General features: G+C 46.2%; 1 protein-coding gene across 1 annotated transcript in view; it reads right to left on the reverse strand.

Moving 5' to 3' along the window:
- LOC147738151 (vomeronasal type-2 receptor 26-like) overlaps positions 1 to 22,108 on the reverse strand; it is a 249,576-nt gene that overhangs the window by 117,955 nt on the left and 109,513 nt on the right. The gene's annotated exons all lie outside the window — the stretch shown is intronic.

Below are 22,108 nucleotides of genomic sequence, written 5' to 3' on the forward strand. Positions count from 1 at the left end.
GTTATACTATTTATCTAGAGTAATAAGCTAGGTATAATTGAACATTACTCTTATTTAAGGTATAGATAAAAATGCAAAATGTCACAGCTGCACCCTTTTTCCTAACTGACCCTGGGGATCCTCCTATTCCATGGAAAAAGTGGAAGGTGGTCTTCGAAAGGTATGCAAGAGTTTGTGGACCTTCGCTCAGTGCTGAGAGGAAATCTTCCTTGTTGTTGCATTGTTTGGGATCAGAGGGGCAAGATGTCTTTGACCATTTACCAGATTTATCTGATGAAGATGCTAATGGTCTTAATGATTACGAAATATGCATTAAAAAATTAGATAAGAATTTCTTACCAAAGTTAGCACAATCTTAGCGAAAAGAATGAAAGGTGCGTAGGAAACTGTGGAAGGTTATATTACGTATTTAAGAAAGCTTGTATCTTCCTGCAAATTAGGAAATCTCCCTGATGAAAGGATACATGATCAGTTTATGTTTGGATGTAGAATGGAAAAGATCAGAGAAGAATTATGGTTATGGGATGAACCAACTTTAGATGAAGTATTAGTTGTTGCGAAAAGTATAGAACATTCTTTAAAATGTGTTGCGGTATTAAAGAGTGATACAGATAAGATTTGTAGAGTTCAGGAGAGTAAAGTAAAGAGCAAGACTGAGTTTCAATTTAAAGAAAAGCAGAAAAGTACAGCTGTACATGATGGTAAGGGTAGTGAGAGATGGATGAATGTCAAGTGTTTTAGGTGTGGCAAAACTGGACACTTGGCAAATGACAAGAAGTGCCCAGCATTACATCAAACCTGTAGTAAGTGCAGGAAAAAAGGGCATTTAACTTTGCTATGTAAAAGTAAGCCTACACGTAAAGTTAAGGAGGCCGAAGTGTAAGAATATGGACATGTAGACTCTGGTAGTGATGATTGTGAATGTGGTCAGATTTTTGTACGACCAGTGGACGGTATTAAAAAGAGTTGCCCATCTGATTGCATCTTGGTGGAAGGTGCTAGCACAAAGGTTTTGTTTGATTCCGGTGCAAAGATAACCATTGTCTCTGGTGAATTTTATTTGAAGAAATTGAAGGGAAAAGTAAAACCGTTGAAAACAGACATTAGGCCCTTGGCTTATGGTGGGGAGCCCATCAAGTTACATGGATATTTTATTAGTCTCATAGAGTTCAGGGGAAGATTCCTTTCGGGTAAGATCTATGTTTCTAAAAAAGGGGACAGTTTGATTAGTTGGGTTCATCAGGGTGATCTTGGAGTGTATTTGGACCCTAATGCGGATCCACCGATACAGTTGAGAGAGCTTGTTAATTCTGTGATAGTTGAAAAGGCGGATTCCAACTTTGTTGGTGGTTTGAAAAATAGTTATCCTAAAGTGTTTAGTAATAAACTGGGATGTCTTAGAGGATATCAGCACACGATTGTGCTAAAAGAAAATGCAGTACCAGTTAGCTGTAAGGTGACGAGCGTGCCTATTGCAGTAAGGGATGACATGAGAAGAGAGTTGGAAAAGCTAAAAACTGGAGGCATTATTGTGGATGTAGAAGGGACCGAATGGTTGGCTCCAGTTGTGGCAGCCAGGAAATCGAATGGCGATTTAAGATTATGCATTGACTTGCGCCAATTGAACTGATGTGTTGTAGTAGATAAATATCCCCTACCTAATATAAATGAGCTCCTGATGTTATTAGGTAGTGCTAAGGTTTTTAGCACCATCGATCTTACTTCAGCATATCATCAGATTGAACTTGATGACTCTTGCAAGGACCTCGCCTCTTTTATAACACCCTTTGGAACTTTTAGGTTTAAGCAAATGCCCTTTGGTTTAGTGTCAGCCTCTTCCGTCTTCCAGAGGGTCATGGAAAAGGTTTTGTGTGGGCTTCATGGCACTTATGTTTACCAAGATGACATATTAATATATGGTGATGATGAATGTGAGAAGTTGGCTCCTTGAATACCAAATGAAAGGACACCACACAGATATATATTGAAAATATATATGTATTTATTTACTAAAAGTACCCCCTATACTCTTTATGAGCACAGAAGCAAATGCGTTAAAACAAGACAGTGTTTAACCCCTTTAGCGCTAAGGTACAATTACTCTTTTGCTGTAATTTCCATTGAAATCAATGGAAAGTCCATGACGAGTTACCCTTGTCATTAGCAGCCAAGAGGTTACATATACAAATGTTGCACAAATGAGGATATGCCCTGGTGGCCGCTCAAACCACATACTAAAATAGTGGTATAAGAACCACTATTCTGAAAAGGAAAAGGCCTAGGGCCTGGGGAATCGCTGGGACTACAAGGAGCTAACGAGAGTTAGTGACCAGGAGGCCCACGGAATGCGTGTGCAGTGCTGAAAGTTACACTCGGGCTCCCATAGACTTTCAATGGGTGCGTAAAAAGTACAAAGTTACTGCAAGGGGAGTCTTTCGGATGGACTAGAACCTAGCAATGGGAAACCTAGACACTAGAGATGTTTCTCTACACAGGAGCACCGAAGTGCTAGCGTTACCTCACCCACAGGAAACGGGTGCATAGGTGTGAAAGTGCATCAGGTTTCGTCGTGCAGTTCAATGGAGCCTGAAGATGAAGATGCTGCAGGCGGCCAGCCCAGAAGAGTTCCGGTGGATCCAAGGGTGGATCGGAAGAGGTGAAGATCTGAAAGCAGAAGGGACAATGTTCAAAGTCACTAGCCAGTGACCGGCGTGGAACCAGGAAGGAACCAGGCGATGTCGGGTGCCAACAGGTGAAGAAGTGAAGCTTGTCTCTGCAGCCAAGTGAACACAAAGAGGTCAGCGAGATCCAGGAGTCGATCACGAGCTGTCCCACGAAGGCTCTAGCTGATGGCGGTGTCGGCTTCTTGATTAGAGCAAACAGACCTTGGCTAATGCAAGCCACGCAGGAATCAAAGTTGGCTTCTTACTCTGACCAGCAAGGTCAGAGGGGCTGCTTCTTTTCAGGGAAGCAAGGGCCAGTCTAAAGCAACCAGACCAGCAGTGTTGTTTCAAGTTTTCGTCGCCAAGATGACCACTAGCCAATGGACCAGTGACCGGGATGACGCGTTGAGTGGCAAAATGCAAAAGGGCCCCACGCAGATCTCGTGGATGCATCAGGCCTCATCTTCGGTGCAGATGCTGCTCGGTGGTGGGGATTCTCAAACCCCAAAGCACAGCATTGAGGATGCCTCAGGTGCTGTGCAGTCAGCATCTCGTGGATCTTCCAAGATGGCCGGTCCCACGTCTCTCGGTGCCTCCACGGGTCTCTTCTTTTCAGGGACTGTGGATCGGGCTCTGAGAAGTCCGGGAATCCAGGTCTTGTCGGGCTCTGGGCTCGGGCTCTGGCAGGAGGCGGCGGCAAAGCAGACGTCGAGTTGCTCGATGGTGCCTGTGTTTACAGGGTGGTCACTCCTTGGCCACAAGGAAGATTCTCTTCAGTCTTCTGTGCAGCAGAATGTGGAAGTCCAGTTTTCTTCTTAGTTGCAAGTCGAGTTCAGGATGATCTGAAGTCTTAGGACACAGCTCCTACTCTTAAACCAAATCTAGGGGCCAGATCACCTGCTAGGTCCCTCCTCTGGGTGGGACCAGGAAGTGGGGTGATTACACCCCCTTTCCTTTGTCCAGTTTCGCACCAGGACTGGGGCTGGAAAGCCCCAGCTCCGGTTTGAACTGGCATATCCACAGGGACACCTTGTGTGCCCCAGGCATGTCTCAATCTATTCAGCCCTCCCAAACCCACTAAACAAAATCCTCTCTGGGGTGGTGCAAGCAGCTCCCCTGACAGGAAACCCTTTGTCCAGGCCTCCCAAGCTGGAAGGACTCCCAGCAGCAGGAGGTCAGACTCGTGTCTGTGGTGGCAGCATACATTTTGTGATGCTGAGGCTCATGTTTAACTTTACCCGGGTTTCAGGTTAGGTACATGTCGTGCCCCTCTAGAAGGGTGGAATGCTACCCCCGTCACCAGAATTGGCAAGGGGGTAATATTCCAATTCGTATGACACCTTACTCAACATGTTTTGATAAAGCCAAACCAAAGATAGCATTTAATCGTGAGGTTCATAATGCACTTAAGAGTATATGGTATGGCAATATCATGAAACAGCTAAAGGACGTTGTTCCGAAAGCTGCAGACAGGCTCAGCTCATGCCTGAGCAACATCTCACATGAAACCAAGCACTCTGCCTCCAGGATTGTCGAGGCCTGCCATAGGAGTGACTTATAGGTTACCATGTGTCCATATATGTTAGATATAGATATACTATATCTAAGTAAGAGGTGATTACACCAACGTACCCCAGCTGAGTGAACAGCCAGTTGTGTCAAATAGCTAGGCCAGGCCAGGGGTGGCACAATACATGCTGCAGCCCCTGGTAGGCCTGGGTTACACGTATGCCTTGGGCACCTAGAGTACACTGTTACAGGGGCCTATAAGGTGAACCAGTTCCAATTGGTAATGCACCTAGAGTGCATTGGTATTAATTTAGAGAGAGAACAGCAGGCTGTGGGTCTGATTAGCAGGCCCACAGCCACATTAAGTCATAAACCAGTGAAGCAAAAAGCAACAATTTGGGGTGACCATAGGATAGCAGACCCTACTCTCCTACAATGAAGAGCAACATGATGGAAGGCTTAGGAAAACTCTAGAAAGGTTGGTTGAGTACAATTCAACCATCAAGGCGGAGAAATGTAGGTTTAAGACAGATTCCATGAACTATTTGGGACACAATATTACCAGTGGAGGTATGAAACCTAAGGCTGAATTAGTGAATACTATTCAGGAGATGAGTTTGCCTAAATGTAAGAGTGATCTTATGACATTTTTGGGAGTTGTATAATATTACTCTAAATTTTTTGAAGAATTTTGCTGATTGTGCGGTCAACATGAGAAGCTTATTGAAGAAGGGAGTTGACTTTGTGTGGTCAGAGGAGTGTGAATGTGAATTTCGGGATATCAAGCAAAAGCTTAAATCCGCTCCTTCCCTTAGTAGTTTCAATCCGGACCTCAAACTAATTCTTATTACTGATGCAAGCGAGAAAGTTTTAGGGGCGGTTTTGCAACAAAGGGGCCCTGATGGAATGCAAACAATAATGTTTTTGTCTCGCACACTTAGAGATCCAGAAACGAGATACTCAGTGGTCGAAAGGGAATCATTGGCGTTTCTCTGGGCAGTCAAAAAATTAAAAATGTTTTTGTGGGGTGTGGAATTTGAGGTGTGAACTGATCACAAACCTTTGGTTGAGATATTTACGAAAAAGGGTCTTAATCTAATTTCAGGGAGAATTACAAAGTGGGTGATCGGTTTGCAAGATTATAACTTTACGATTCACTACATTCCAAAATAAAGTTGCTGATGTACTGTCCAGATTAACCCCTAAATCCGAGGCTTTGGATGAGGAAGTTGAAGACGGTGAGGAATGGGTTTGTGCAGTTGAACATGAAGTAATTTCTGAGGAAAAATGGTGCAAAGAGATGCAGGATGATGAGGTGTTGAATGAAGTGGCGAGATTGATCAACAAGGGTTGGATGAGCAATAAGGAAGGATCTGATGATTGTAGAAAATGTTGGCCTTTACCGAATGAACTTGCTTTTGACAAAGGTTTGTCATACCACCTGCTATACTTAGGAAGGAGATTATAGAGAAGGTGCATTCAACTCATGATGGGGTATCAAAGTGTAAGGAGAGATTACGTATGACGTATTGGTGGCCAGGGATGGATAACCAAGTGGAGCGTATGATTCGTGACTGTGTTGCGTGTACCCTTAGTGATAAGTCTAAGTGTCCACATGTACAACCAATGGTATTAAGAAGACGACCCTCTGGGCCATGGCAAGATGTTGCCTTGGATATTCTAGGTCTGATCAGTAACAATGGCACACAAATGTATGTGCTGTCTGTTATTGACATGTTTTCACGGTGGCCGGAGGTATTTTTTTGTCAAGCATTGATTCTAAGCATATTATAAAATGCTTGAAAGAGTTATTTTCAAGAGAAGGAATTCCCGGTTCATTGCTGACAGATAATGGGTTACAGCTTGTATCGGAGGAAATGAAGAAGTTTCTCTCTTCTAATGGTGTCACTCACAAAACCTGTTCAATATATCACCCAGAAGGAAATGGCATGATCGAGAGATTTAATCGAGTGATTAAGGACACGATTTCTATTGCAAAATCAGCCTCAATTCATTGGAGAGCTGAGGTTTTGAGAAAAATTAAGGAGTATCGATTATTTCCACATTCCACAACAGGGAAAACACCATTTCTATTGTTTAGAGGTCGAGTTCTTAACACTAGTGTGGAACCAGGGTGGATTAACAAGTATGAAATTAGCAGAGGTAAAGAGGATAAATGTGATGGTATTGAGATACAGAAAAAAGAAGAAGAGAAAGCTAAGTCAAGAAAATGTTATTTTGATGCAAAAAAAGGGGTGAAAACAACTAAGGTGACAGTGGGAGACTTGGTGATGATAAAACGTCCTGGCTTAATGAGTGGTGGGGAGCTCTCAAACTGACATTTGGATCAATATACCTGCGAAAAGCTGATGCCTGGGGTCGCGCTGTGAGCGCCTGCTGCCTGGGTCGGTGTTCCCCCCGCTGCCGCTACTGTTACTTCCTTGCGCGGCCGCCGAGTGGGGGGTCCAAAAACTACATTACCCAGAATCCTCAGCGTGTTCTCCCGACCCCTCACAGAGCCACTTCCGCGCCCGGAGGCGCTAAATAGAACCAGGCTGCCTCTAGAGAGCGGGAGCTCTCAAACTGACATTTGGATCCGTATACCTGCGAAAAGCTGCTGCCTGGGGTCGCGCTGTGAGCGCCTGCTGCCTGGGTCGGTGTTTCCCCCGCTGCCGCTGCTGTTACTTTCTTGCGCGGCTGCCGAGTGGGGGGGGTCCAAAAACTTCATTACCCAGGATACCCGGCTTGTTCTCCCGACCCCTCACAGAGCCACTTCCGCTCCCGGAGGCGCTAAATAGAACCAGGCTGACACTGCATCGCAGGACGCGCCGGGCGAAGCCCGGGCAAGGGGCGGGCCTTCAGCGGCCAGAAGAGGCCGGGCCGGGCCACCCCCCTTGAGCCTGCTATTAGAGGTAAAAGAGGATCCTTTTCCAAGCTACTAGCAATACGGATATTGACTTTATTGTGAGCTGGTTGGATTCTAAAAATGTATGACTCGGACTAAATTTGATTATAGCATTGTGTGACATTGGTAAAAGGCACTTACTCATATTCTCGCTAGGGGCAAAACGGGGCTCCTTAACCACTATCTGACTATTCAAAACGAGTCGGTGGCTTGTAGCAGTTATGTACTGATTTAGCTCACAACTTCCTACCTTTGAGCACCAGCCATGTCCAATAAAACAAAAACACGTTCTGCAACGAGTAAAACTCATGCCTCTCGCACTGATAATCCCCTAGGTGTGGCATTAAATGGGGTTTTACAACCCACTGCAATTGACCTGATGCTGCAAAAAGTGAACAGGGAGATAGAACGCACTGAGAGAAGCTTATCCACCCCAAACACACCCTATACAACCTACTTCCATAGACATCTCCGAAGTGACTGTAAACGACTCTATAGAAAACTCTGCCAACACTATCCCTTGTGCTCAGGTGGTAAAAGAAGCAGTTAACAGCAAAACAAAACAAGGGCCTAGTAGGAAGGGCAAAGTGAATAGAAAGAAGCAAAGTCGAGCAGCGGGGAGGTCTAAAAGCAGGGGGGAGGGAGTGATTGAAGAGTTTGAAGGTACGTTAGCAGGGCAGCAAATCCCACCGGGTTGGATGGAGGAGGTAATGTGCGATTTTCAAAAACGCATGGAAATCTTTATTGTGAATCAATTAAAACCAATAATAAGTAAGCTAGATAAGGCAATAAACGAATTAGCTAAGCAGGGTAAATTCAAGGGAACGAATGATAGTAAGCAAATGGCAAATCACCCCGTAGTAGGGATTAGGTCAGGGGATCAGGCAGTGGGCAGAAATAACTGTGTGAGCAACTAACACTGTAGCATAGTACAAATCGTGGAGAAAGACTCACCGCCAAAAGACTCTTGCTCTGTTCCTGATGCTGATCCCTGCTACAGGAGTAGCACAGCCTTCCAGCTAAAGCCCCGCTGAGCGACCGGGAGCGCGAGGCCGCAGAGGAGGATGAGGCGCCGGCCCCAGGACTGCGAGGACCAGCATTCACCATCTCCAGCTGGTCCTCTTCCTGTGAGAGCCGCGCCCCCTTCCAGTGCCCCGCCCCCAGCGAAGCGCTACAACTTCTCGCGGCACCCGCTGCGCGGGTGCCACTCGTGGAGAAAGACTCACCGCCAAAAGACTCTCGCTCTGTTCCTGCCGCTGATCCCTGCTACAGGAGTAGCACAGCCTTCCAGCTAAAGCCCCGCTGAGCGACCGGGAGCGTGAGGCAGCAGAGGAGGACGAGGCGCCGGCCCCAGGACTGCGAGGACCAGCATTCACCATCTCCAGCTGGTCCTCTTCCTGTGAGAGCCGCGCCCCCTTCCAGTGCCCCGCCCCCAGCGAAGCGCTACAACTTCTCGCGGCACCCGCTGCGCGGGTGCCACTCGTGGAGAAAGACTCACCGCCAAAAGACTCTTGCTCTGTTCCTGCCTCTGATCCCTGCTACAGGAGTAGCAGAGCCTTCCAGCTAAAGCCCCGCTGAGCGACCGGGAGCGTGAGGCCGCAGAGGAGGACGAGGCGCCGGCCCCAGGACTGCGAGGACCAGCATTCACCATCTCCAGCTGGTCCTCTTCCTGTGAGAGCCGCGCCCCCTTCCAGTGCCCCGCCCCCAGCGAAGCGCTACAACTTCTCGCGGCACCCGCTGCGCGGGACGCAGCCCGGGGCGAAGCCCGGGCCAAGGGCGGGCCCGTTGTTGCCCGTTAGTGCCCGATAGAGACCGGACCGGGCCATCCCTCTTTCAACAACGACCCAGCAGTAAATAAACATGCCGCCCAAAACAAGAAGTGCCTCCAAACCCAAATCCAAACACGCGCAGGAGGTAGCACAAGTAACAGGCCCCATTGACCTATTTATATCACGGGTCAACGAGACTATAAATCAAAGCAATGCTCTAATGGAGAAGAGAGTATCATTAGACCTCATGAGCGCAAACGCAAAGCGATCTTCATTAGGTGCCATAGCAAACGCCACCTCTCCAATTAACATCAACACCCAAAATAGCCCTCTTCCTGTGACTCTAACAGCTCCAGACCTAAACACTGTACCATCGGTAGTTGACCTGTCGGTCACGCATTCCGAGTCGGATCTCTCCATAACATCGGACGACCTGGAAGCAACTCCTGATCTAGCTGGTTGCCAAACTCAGGGAGATACCCAACCCACCGACAATCCACCCCAGCAAGGTGAGAGAGAAGGAGCAATACCGAAAACTCGACCAACAAATAGTGGAGAAACACACAGCCCAGAGTGTCAGGAACATACAACGACCCATTCAAACTCCTCAGCTTCCAATAGCATACTACATATCTCCGAAACAACCCTCCCACACAAGGCAATCTCAAATGATAACACCTCTAACCAATGTAAGACCTGCAGAATCACTTCGCAAGTCCTCACTACAACCAAAGACCTACTATATCAATATTTAAAGCCAATTCAGCTAAGTATCAGAAACCTCGAAGCCCAATTAACGATAATCTCGGCCACCCTTCTAGATTCAAATACCCGGATAGACATAAAGGGGCAGCGTAACACCTCGCACCCACCCAAAAAGCAAAATCAACCACACACGCAGAAAACAGCCATCCACTCAAACCCAACATCAATAGCACAGAAGAATCCAAAACAAACTACCACAATACCAAAACTTAATGTGAACACTCCTCATCCCCAGAAGGAGAAACCCCCTCCTAAAATAGCACAGCAAACAGTACCTACAGATATAACTATGGTAGGCACTCCATGCCCAGCAGCAAACATAGATTCCAGCAGAATCTGTCCAGAAAAGTCCGAACTCCACACATCGAAGCCCCCGCCACCCCAAAAAACATTCAAAAACACACCAAAAAAACCTTCTACAGTTAGACGCCCTGCCCATATGCCCCCGGAAGCTACTCCCTACACAATAGTTCTAACAGGAGTACCCGAGTTAACAGATGATACACCAGAAACTGCATGGTCACTTAAAAATAAGGCCATGCAGTGGCTTAGTATCAACAGACCCCTCGAATCCCACCTTTCGGGAGGGATCACCGCAGCCCGAAGGGTAGCCTGGATAGGCAAAACGAAAAAAACAATACGCGGTGACTGTATCATCGTAACCTGTAGAGACCCCGCAACTGTAGACCACATCTGCGCCTGGCCTCAACTCGATAAGAAAGGGGGAATAGATGCCCGTCACCTTTCCTTCTTCTACCCCCCAGCGAAACAACATCGCAACCCTCCACCGTGGCTATGGCACCAACATCCCAAAGATCCACGAAATCAGGACCCATGGCACCAAGTACCAATGAACCAGATAGAATACCCGCATGATTATATAGTTAGGGGTGGACCAAGAGAAAGGTACATAGAACGCCAAATCCCATACTGGCAGGATAGACCCTATCAAGCCTATGAAGGATGGCAGGGCTTCCCAACCCATAATCGTTTCGATTGCCTCGAAATGGTCGACTGACCATTTCTGGATAAATTTAGTCACCACAAAGCTGACACCATACATCACTCTGTGCCTGATAAACAACATACAGCACGACCAGAGTTGCCCCTTACACCTGAGATACCATCGTCCCACCTAAACAACCGCCGGATTAGTACTCCCTCAGCAGAAGCAGATACCAGCCAAAGATCAAACAACGAGCTAGACACAGCTAGTGAAGTCAATATTAACAACTTGACAATATCCACTAACGTGAAAGAGAAAGAGGTCACAAGCGTAGATATAGCCTATTGGAACATCACAGGCCTAACCGCAAAAATAACATGCCCTTTATGGCTGAATACTGCAAGGACCTACCAAATCCTGTGCCTCCAAGAGACTTGGCGTACAACCCCTCTCCATCTAGCGGGCTACAAGACCTTCTTCACCAAAGCAACGCCGAGTGCCATGGGAAGGCCAAAAGGTGGACTTACAATCTACTTCTCTAACACCGTTCCACTTACAGTGAAATTATTGAAGGAAACATCTATTTTCCAAATCATTCAAATTACTCAACAGACGGCAGCAACGAAAAATTTATTCATACTTATAAATTATTACAATAACGCAGGCACCCTAGAATGCTGCTCCCATCTAGATGAAATGGTGGCACTAATATCTTCACTACAAAGCGCAAATCTCAACACAACACTCAACTATATATGGGGAGGCGATTTTAATCAAACATTATGTCCAAACCATAAAAGTGGGATTTGTGGACTACAGAATGAATCTGGAAATCCCATCCCCCATTTTGTTCATACCCCGGGCGGAAATAAGCTTAATGAAATCCTCTTCACTTTGGACTTAGACTTTGCCAACGAACTAGTTAACCCAGTGCAGGAATTTTTACCCACCTTCCACGGGCGAGGCTGCATGACAACCATCGATTTTATCCTAGCCTCAAACACCTGTAAAGGCTTACTAAAAAACTACAAAGTAGGATCCAGTCCAATCAGTGACCACTACCCCCTGAGTGTGGAACTCCTTACGGGAAAAGTGGGTTCATCTCCAACAAAAGCCAGCTCTCTTGACCAACAATCACTGGCCATAAAGAAGAAGAACGGCTACACCATCAAATGGTCAAAGATCGATCCAGAAGAGACAACGCAAAAGATACTCGCGAAAACGCAGTCATGGCTAATGGACTGTCTGTCCGCAGAGGCACCCCCCGAATTAATTATCAGCTCCTTTAACAACATTCAAGGAGCAATAAGGGAAGAGCTATTCAAAAACAGAGCAAATAAATCAAAACCCCCCATGACGAGATGGTTTGACTCTGACTGCCGAAAGGCCCTTACGTCTCTTAAAGAAGCTCTTCGACAAAAACCCAGAGATGCCCAACTCATTTCATACCGGCGGAAAAAGTACAATAACGCCAGGAAAAACCGTAAGCGACAGATAAAGCAAGACCTATGGCGTCAACTACATGAGAGTGCACTAAAAAAAGACAGTATCACATTCTGGCAGACAATAAGATCACCTTTTCTGGATAACATCACTGACCCCCATCACTTAGACGTGGCAATAACCGAGAATGACTGGGTCCATCATTTTACAAAAATCTTTGGGTCAACAACGGACCATCCCCAATCAGAAGTTCAGGAACTAGTAAAGAATAACTTTCACCCCATTAACCTACGTTTCACAGTTACTGAGGTTAGAAAGACCATTAAAGCCTCAAAAACCGGCAAGGCTCCCGGCCCAGACGGGGTACCCATGGATTTGTTTTTACACAATAGCGATTACTGGTCACTAATAATCACCCGGGTAATGTCTGCAGTCACTGAAATCGGACTTCTTCCATCATGGTCAACATCTACCCTTCTGCCAATATTTAAGAAAGGGGACCGTAATGACCCCGCGTGCTACCGACCAATCTCCCTTCTGGACTCCACGGGCAAGATTGCAGGTCGACTACTCCTGGACCGATTACAATCCTGGGCCCAGGAAAACAACACCATTACAGACCTGCAATATGGTTTCCAGAAGGGGCTGGGGACGGTGGAACAGGCCCTAAACCTGATCCTCCTGGCCGGAAAATACACACGCGCGAAAGGAGGCAACATCTATTTGGTCTACGTAGATCTGAGCGCGGCTTTCGACTGCGTTCAGCATGCAAAGCTGTGGCAGACCATGACTAGCCTTGGAGTGGATCCATCATTACAAGCCTTCCTTAGGGAATTATACACCAACGCGGAAGGCCGAGTTCGCTTTGGCACCGGCGGCGAACTATCACGCCCCTTCAAAATATCACGAGGAGTACGGCAAGGGTGTGTACTGGCTCCCTTCCTGTTCAATCTATACACCAACGGGATTGAACAGGCCATGCTGGAAGGGAGCCAGGACCCTCCACAGATAGCACGCCGCCCGATACCCATCCTCCTGTATGCCGATGACTCGGTCATCCTGGCTCGGACACCTAACCAACTCCAACGTCAGCTGAATAAATATGTGGCATTCATGGACTCCCTGGGTCTAAAAGTAAACATCAAAAAAACTTTCACAATGACCATCGGACCAAAACGGGGAGCCTCAAAACCCATATTCATTAATAATAACAGGCTGGAAAAAACATCAGTATACCCCTACCTGGGTATACTTGTGGAAGATACAACGACCTGGCACAAAGCAATCGAAGCCAGGAACATCAATTTCCGCCGAACAGTATCAGCACTAAGTGCTTTCTCCAGGAAACTTGGTAAACCAGCTGCAGCGGAATTGCTAACGATTTACTATGCAAAATGCCATAGTGTGGCCACGTATGGAGCAGGCATCTGGGGCCACGGTCGCCTTGATCAACTCCAGGTAACGGAGAACGCTTTTATCAAATATATCCTAGCTCTTCCTCAAAGCTCCCCGATTTTATCAGCACATCGGGAGCTGGGCATGGAATATATAATAGACACCATACAATGCCAGCCCCTCATACTCTGGCAACGCATATGGTGTAACCCTGAAAGCCACATAACACGTTCCCTTATTACTGAATGCCTTGGCCTAGCACACTGGAGAAAAATACCGTGGCTTAACTACATCCATAAATTCCTTCAAGACCTAGATCGTGAGCAATACTTCCTCGAACCACCCTCAATAGAAGACATTTCAAAGAAACAGCTGAAAGAACTTTGCATGGGCCACTTAAGAGAGCTTCGCAACCAAGCCGAGATTGTTAAAATACAAAATGAAAAAATCCGCATATTGCAGCCAGACAAACTGATACAGCCCTACTTGACGTTTTTTCTCTCGAACTATGAAAAATTCCTATTGACAAGACTACCGTTCGACCTTTTCTTCCGCACAGTCTCATTTCCTGAACTGAATAACTGGTCTCGAAACTTGACATGCTGCCCCTGTGACGGACTTTCTAAACAATCAACGGTCCATGTCACCTTGTTTTGTAAATACTATAGACCAGCAAGAAAAAAATGGATTCTGCCCCTCCTCTGTTTAAGTGGACTCAGACATACATATTCAGCACTCGCTTATCTCCAGACACCGAAAAACCCACACGAAGCAAAATTAATAGTGACCTTTTTAAAATCAGTAATAACAACCCGTCGTAAAATCGTTTTTTAACATTATAAGTGTCCTACGTAAATGATCTTTTTTTATTGTATTAATTCATGATCTTTATAAAACTGTACTTTTTATGATTATACAATTTTATAATCGAATAAAAGTTGATGAAACTGAAACTAGTACAAATACATGACATACCTGTGGTTACAGTACAAAGAAAAAGGGATCACTGCAATCAAGGGGGGGGGAAAAGTCCTGGAAAAGATCCCACAGAACGCAAATCCCATACCCCTACAACCAGGTATTGTTAAAACTCATGGTTGCTCAGAAAAAGCCCACACGAGGTATGAGCACTTAGACATCCCCACTGACTATGTACCTCCACGCATAAACTTACCACCCAAAGCTTGCCCCTATGTTGTTGTTTTCACGGGGGTCCCGGCACTAAGGGCGGGGGAGAGAGAGTTGTATGGTGAGTTAATAACCAAAATAATAAAGTGGCTAAATATACACAGGCCCTTGAGGGGAGGAAAACGTTGGGAGATTTTGCTTGTAAGAAGAACAAACTGGGTAGGCAGTAGGAGGAAGGATGTGCCAGGAGATTGTATCGTGGCAAACTTCAGGGATACTGATTTGGTGAAATATATATTGGGCGGTTATAACAAAAATCACACCAGCACAATATGTCCCTCACCACTTGAATACTTTTATCCAAGGAGACGTGCCCAAAATCCTTGGAACTATGTACATGATAGACCAGGAAACGAAGGAGCAAGTAGCTGGCAAAGAGGGGAAATGCAGAGAGGGCAGGATCTTACACAATGGTAAAATAGATTCAGCCCACTACAATCCCTGGAAGAACTAGACTGACTACCCCAACTATCCAATGAAAAGGGCGACCAAGCAGGTAGTAAATAAATTTAAGCTACAGGGGGGTACGGAAGGCAATCTAGCAAAGAGTAGGAATGTGCCCTTATCACATACAGGCAAAGGGGATCAGTGAGTGACCCAGAGTAGGGTAGCGGACCCGTTAACACTAACACAGGGCAAAGAGGATGAGAAAGCAGTAAGGGAAGGTTTGAAGGTATTATCCTGGAACATCGCTGGTTTAGTGGGGAAATTTGATAATGTCGACTGGAAGAATAATCTCTGTGATTATCATATTTTGGCCATCCTGGAGACATGGGCGGTATACCCACCTCCCTATCAAAAAGAGGGTTACAAATGCTTCTCTGTCCCAGCAATTGAAACAAGATCTGGCAGAGCTAAGGGTGGGCTAGCTTTGTATGTCAATCTTGAGCTGGAAGGCTCGTGGACACAACTTTCATGGTCGTCGCATCAAATTCAGGTGGCTGAGTTTCAGGGGCAGGGGCTAAGATTACTGATTTTTAACATCTACAACTCAGTCTCAGGGGAAGGAAAACAAACAGTAACCCAGGAATTGGAAAATATGTTCAATAATGAGACTAAACTACAGAGAAAGGGTGGTGAACCAGTAGTCCTGATTATGGGTGATTTAAATTGCCACCTTTGCCCCAAATTGATCCTGGTAAATTCAGATTGGTCATCATGCCCGATAGAGAGTGGGCCACACTTTGAGCTCACTAGGGAGGGAAACACCCTGATGAAGATTTTGGATAACAATGCTTTGACCCACACAATCGATATGGTGACCCCGGGGAGGGATGGCTTCCTTACTCCAACATTTAAGGGCAAGGGATGCCATTCTATTATTGACTATATGATGATATCCTCCTTTGCTAAGGATAAAGTGAAGGAGGCTAGAATAGACTGGAACCCTTTCAGTGATCACAATCCGTTGATCATGGAAATAGTATATTGTGCCCGACCCCGAAAAAATCAACTGGCTACCACTACACTGTGCCCAACGGACCAGGGGAGGCGTCTAAAATGGGCCAAAAGAAACGCAGAGGAGTTCTATAGAACCTTGGTAACAAATGGTAAAAGCCAGATGGAAGACTGTCTGGACCCCTTAGTTGATGGTAGGGCTCTGGTCTCTGTCTTTGAATCATTAACCAGTATGGTAGGTGACCTGTTGAAAGTATCTGGGCCTGCAAAAATGGAATCACAGCCACGCTGGTTCGACTCTGAATGTGCAAGGGCATTGAGGGCCCTAAAGTTATGCCTTTAAACCCATCCCAGGGATAAGCAGGAAGTTGCATTATGTAGTAAACTATATAAGTAGTAAACTATATGTTTATAGACATTTTTCGCAGGTATACGGATCCAAATGTCAGTTTGAGAGCTCCCGCTCTATAAGTAGTAAACTATATGTTAGGCAGAGGAAGACCACGCTCCAAACAGAAGTGTGGGCGGATCTGCGGGAAGCTGGGGAACAACGGGACTTCAATGAATTTTGGAGAATTATCAATAAGCCCTGTTTTCAAGAGAGAAATTCCCCGGCAATTAGCAATAACATCCTTCCTGAAGCATGGGTGGAACATTTTAAAAGTCTTTATAACCATGACCGTGACGCTGTGCCCACAGGGGACTGGGATATTTGTCGGTCTGGTGAAGTGGAATTTTCACTTCAAGAAATCACCCAAGCAATTAGAGGGTTAACACGCAATAAAGCGCCAGGGCCTGATGGCACGCCTCCTGATATTTTTCTGGGCCCCTATCATGACTAGGGTTTTAAACGCAGCTATCAGGTCGGGTCTCCCGCGATCTTGGTCTACGGCACTGATTGTCCCTATTTTCAAAAAAGGGGAGCAGGGACAATCCCCAGTAATGTAGACCAATATCACTGATAGATGTCTCAGCCAAAGTGCTGGGCAGGGCAGTTTTAAGTTGTCTGATGTCTTGGACAGAAGAGCACAACATTATAGCAGACACCCAATACGGTTTTAGGCCAGGTAAATCAATGAGTGACCAGGGCCTAAATCTCTATCTACTAACAACAAAATATATAAGGGTTAGTAAGGGCACGCTATTTATGGGTTTTATGGACCTGGCTGCGGCCTTTGATAATGTAAATAGGAGCAAACTTTGGGAATTGATGAGTGGCCTAGGAATTTAACCTGGACTCATTAACATTTTAAAGGAACTTCACTGGAACACCACTGCCAAGGTCCGCTATAACACGGGGGGGGGGTACTGATCCCTTCCCGTGTACTGGCGGAGTGAGGCAGGGTTGTATCCTTGCCCCATTTTTGTTTACCCTGTACATCAATGATTTGGAGAGAAGTTTGGTTGCCTTAAACACAGATTGTCCTAAAGTAGGAAACCGTCACATACCGGTTCTACTGTATGCAGACGACGCCGTCCTGCTTGCCAGGACGGCTCTGAGCTTACAACATCTTGTCGATGGGTTTGTGGATGTCATGGACAAATTAGATCTGTCAGTGAATTTGAGCAAATCCTATGTTATGATAGCCAGCAAGAAGCCCTGCAAGAAATTTGCATTTAAAATAGGGTCTCATAAACTAGTAACTGTAAGCTCTTTCTCCTATTTGGGCATTTTGTTTGACAGGGACACAAAGTTTGATCCATTAATTGATGAAAGATGTAGAAAGTTGGTGTCTGCAAATGGGGCGATTCACAACTTTGCTCGTAGGCTGGGGCGGTGGTCTCCTGAACAGGTGATGAATTTATATGTAGCGGCAAGCACCGCAAAAGCTCTATATGGGGCGGAGATTTGGGGCTTTAGGGACGTCAGGCTCCTACAACTGGAGGAAGATAAATTCTTAAGGAGGATGCTGAAGTTACCCCAGGGCACCCCATCAGGAATAATACACACAGAACTTGGAATTCCATACATTACTGACCTGGTGAAGGTGAGGCCCATTATGACATGGCTTAGGATATGGGTGAACCCCGCCGCGGAACTAAGTAGGCAAATCGTTAGTGACTGCTTGCTAAAGGATAATTACCTCCATATTCCGTGGCTGAGGTACATTAAAGAGACTTTGGAATCCATCAATCACTCATCACTCTTCAGCGATCCGACCTCCATTACCCCTACATGTAAACACCAAGTTAAAAGCGAGCTACTAGACAAATTTGAATCACAAAGATCAAGCTCTGACTCATCAAAGAAATCAGTTGTGGCACATTGCCAAGTGAGCAATGGTGTAGGCATGGAGCCCTATTTATTTTTAATGTATAATCACTAGGATAGATTTTTAATGTGTCGTTTTAGGCTTAACATGTTACATCACATTTTAGCTTATCCTTCAGGTTTTACAGTGACAGTTGAGCAGAAGGGTGCCTGCGGCTGCGACAATAGGTCTCCGCAGGACACCCTTCATTTTGTACTTTTATGTTCATTTTATCAAATGCCCCGTCGTAAATTTCTGGTTGACATTTTAAAGGAGGCTAAAATCCACCAAGCCAAGGTTGCCCTGAACTTTTTACAAATGGCTGCTGATACGCGCACATTGTGCTCGATTGTAAACTTTCTGAGGATATCAGTAAGACTTAGGAAAACCCGAGACTGAGTAATGAAGAATTAATTTCTGAAACCTTTAGATAATCATGAGATTGAATAACGATGAACTAATATTGTAATATTTTAAAAAATCCTCTTTTGTAACGTGTTTTTAAATCCTTCGGTTCAGACTCACAATGAATGTTTGTATTTTGTATTATGTACTTTTTATGATGATTTTTTTTTCATCGAAATAAAGATTTACTGAACTGATCTGAACTAATGAGTGGTGCCAGCTCAACATTTTTGAAACCCATTAAAGTGATAAAAGTGTTTAGGAATGCTGTTAAAACGCAGGATTACCGCATATGGAATTTGAATAGAGTGGTTGTTGTTAAAGGTAAATTAGATCATACCTTAGAGGGCCATGTGGATGGGAGTCGTTTCCATTTGGACAATATGGATGGAAATCGTGCAAACAATGGTGGAAAAAATGAAGCTCGTAGCTCATCGAGAGTTAGAAAACAACCACTGTATCTCTCTGATTATGTATAAGACATCTTCTTTTATATTTAATCTGTTTAGATGGTTTTGTATTGTGTTTAATTTGTGTAAAGAGGGGAGGTGTGTGGTAATGTGCCTTGTAAATATGAGTGTGGAATGATAGCTATGTCATGATAGAATCACTTAGGGTCATAGTGTGATGTCATGGATTGTTTGTGACTTTAGATGTAAACCTGTTCAGTTGTTCCAGTTGTCCTGTTGGTGGTTGGATGGGATGCTTTCTACAATAAACCTTCTTCTAAAGACTGCTTCTGTTTCCAAGTCATTATTGGACCTGCTTCAATGTGGACTTTGACTATCCGGTATTTGACCAATATATACCAGAACTGTTTGTGATATTTTGACACTACCACAAAACTTTCTTTCCCATCACTGACCATCTTACACTCCCTCCACCCTCCTCTCTGGGCTTCACTCATGTGAATTTGATACCTTGTTAGGTCTTTCCCATGATTTTTTATCTACATAAAATGCATATCCCCAGTGTGATTAAATAACATTGGTAGAAAATTACTGTTGTCTCTTTTATTCAATACTGTTGAATGTCAAGTTTCTTTATTTGTGTACTTCTTTCCCTTCCATGTGAAAGCCATTAGTACACTGGGACCACTTTGATACATATCGTCTAGTACCCAGGTCCCAGGGACTCCGGGTTTACCCTTTCCCTCTAACTGGGACTATTTAGAGGCTGCCTTCTCTGACCTCAGCACTTGGTTTCTTTGTTTCCGGTTCCTGATCTCGGAAGAATTCCTGTCACCAGCTGTCTTGTTGGTTTCTTCAATTCCCATTTCTTTGTCTCGTCTAGATGGTCTGTCTTTTCCCGATATCCCTGATACAGGCTCTGTTTGTGAAGAACCCTCTATTAAATCCCGCATTCCTGCCTGCAGCCGCTTTGGTTTAAGCGTCTCCTCCACTAGGGGAATAACATTCCTATTTTTTTTCTGGATGCCAAGGCTGGTGCGACTGTACTGATTTGTTCATTTTTTCTCCTTTCCAAAAAGTGATTCAAAGTATATTTTTCCCTTTCCTTTTTTTCTGGTCAGTACACTGTGTCCCTGTTAGAACCGGGACCCTGGCCGGCCAAGACTCGCGTCGAGGTCAGTCAGGGATCGCCATTTCTAAGTGTCAGGGCAAGGGAGTCACACACCAGGATAACCCCCACTCGCCCTCTAGGTAACGTGGCGCGAGCAGTCAAGGCTAAACATGGAGGCGATGTAAGTTAAGTATTTGCGCATGCACCCCAGCAACAACAACTAAGGCCCACCACAAAGAAAACACTCCACACAAGGTTATGTAAAAATAGCCTTTGTATTATAAAAATATACATCAGATAAAACACACATCTTGTTACATTGTGCCCACAGGCACGGGCGGAATTTACAAGGGATATTTGTACAGGACAGGGCCACTTGAACCACTGTCAAGGGTATCAACACTTTTAGCAGCAATACTTTCAGTAATAAAGCAATACCTTCAGTAATAAAGCAATACTTTCAGTAATAGCACCTTAGCAATACCTTCAGTAACAAAGCAATACTTTCAGTAATAGCACTTCAGCGATACCTTCAGTAATAAAGCAATACTTTCAGTAATAGCACTTTAGCAATACCTTCAGTAATAGCATACAACCAATAATTCCTGGTAACAGGGCCTCACTAGCACCACCTGTACTAGGGAGAAAACAACCACCTACACGTCACACTACCTGTAGGGGTGCAAAAGCAACACACATGATGTCGTAACATTCAGAGGTGTAAAAGGACAAAGAGAACACATGATGAATAATCTACCCATTCAGAGGTGTAAGCAAAACACATGATGCCGTAACATTCAGAGGTGTAAAGTCACTAACAATTCCCCCAAACTCACCAGTCACCACCTGTGACTGTCCCGGTGTCCCAACGTCAGGGCCTAAACGTGGCAGTTGCCCACAAAGTGCTGGGCAACTGGAGCAGGGAATGTTAGCGCAAAGTTGGAGCCTCTCTGGGCTCAAAGAACCACCACTGTGGCACTGGTGAGCCTCTCTTAGGCTCTCTCACCAGTAAGGGGGGGGGGCTGCTGAGCCTCTCAGGGCTCCAGCAACAAAAGGTGCAGCCTCGCTGGGCTGGGGGGTCCCTCGCTCTGGGGACCCGGATCACAGATAAATGCTCCTCAAGAGCCTCGCAGGCTCATGGACGAAATGCCCCTCAGAGCCTCCCTGGGCTCTTAGTAAATGTGCTCACGAGCCTCTCTGGCTCGCCAAACAAGAAAGGCGCTGGTCGTTGGAGCCTCTCTGGCTCGGGTTGGAGTCCCCCTCTTGGGGACTCGGGTCACTCGCACATGCCCCCTGAGCCCTCAGGCTCAAAACACAAAGGCGCGAGGTCGCGCTACAGAGAGGGGGCGGGGCGGACACCGGCAATGTGTCCCGACGCTCCCCCCCCCCTCCTCTGCAGGCACCGGCACTCACCGGTCTAGCGCTGGGCTCTCCAGCGGCGGCGGGTCTCTCCCGCTGGTCCCGGGGCGCTCCTCGGCCGGTTGTTTCTCGTCCTGCCCCCGGCCTGCCTGACTTCCGGGTCGCGGCAGCGGGGCGGGACTTCCGGTCGGCCTCTCCGGGGCCGCACAGTGATTGGTCGGCAGCCTCACCACTTCCGGGTCGTCGCGGGCAGCGCGGCGGCCCGTTTCTAGGCAGGCAGGCGGCTTACCAGATGATCCGAGGAGTGGGCTCCCTCGTGGATCAGTCAATCGGGCAAAACACTACGGCAATAAGCGGGGTGGCACCCGCGCCGTCAACTCGCCACACGGGGCGATCGGAGGCCGAGTGGGCACCGGCCTCTGCAGACCACAGCGCTCCCAAGCGCTGCAGGCACCATAAAGCGCTCGTAAGCGCTAAACAGCAGACAAAAGCGCTCTCCAAGCGCTAGGGGTGAAATCCAGCGCTCTCCAAGCGATGTCCGCGCTCCCAGCGCTGAAGGGCAGAGAGCAGCGCTCTCAGGCTGCAGGAAA

Source organism: Lissotriton vulgaris, chromosome 1_1 (assembly GCF_964263255.1).
Source record: "Lissotriton vulgaris chromosome 1_1, aLisVul1.2, whole genome shotgun sequence".
NCBI classification, from domain to species: Eukaryota; Metazoa; Chordata; class Amphibia; order Caudata; family Salamandridae; genus Lissotriton; species Lissotriton vulgaris.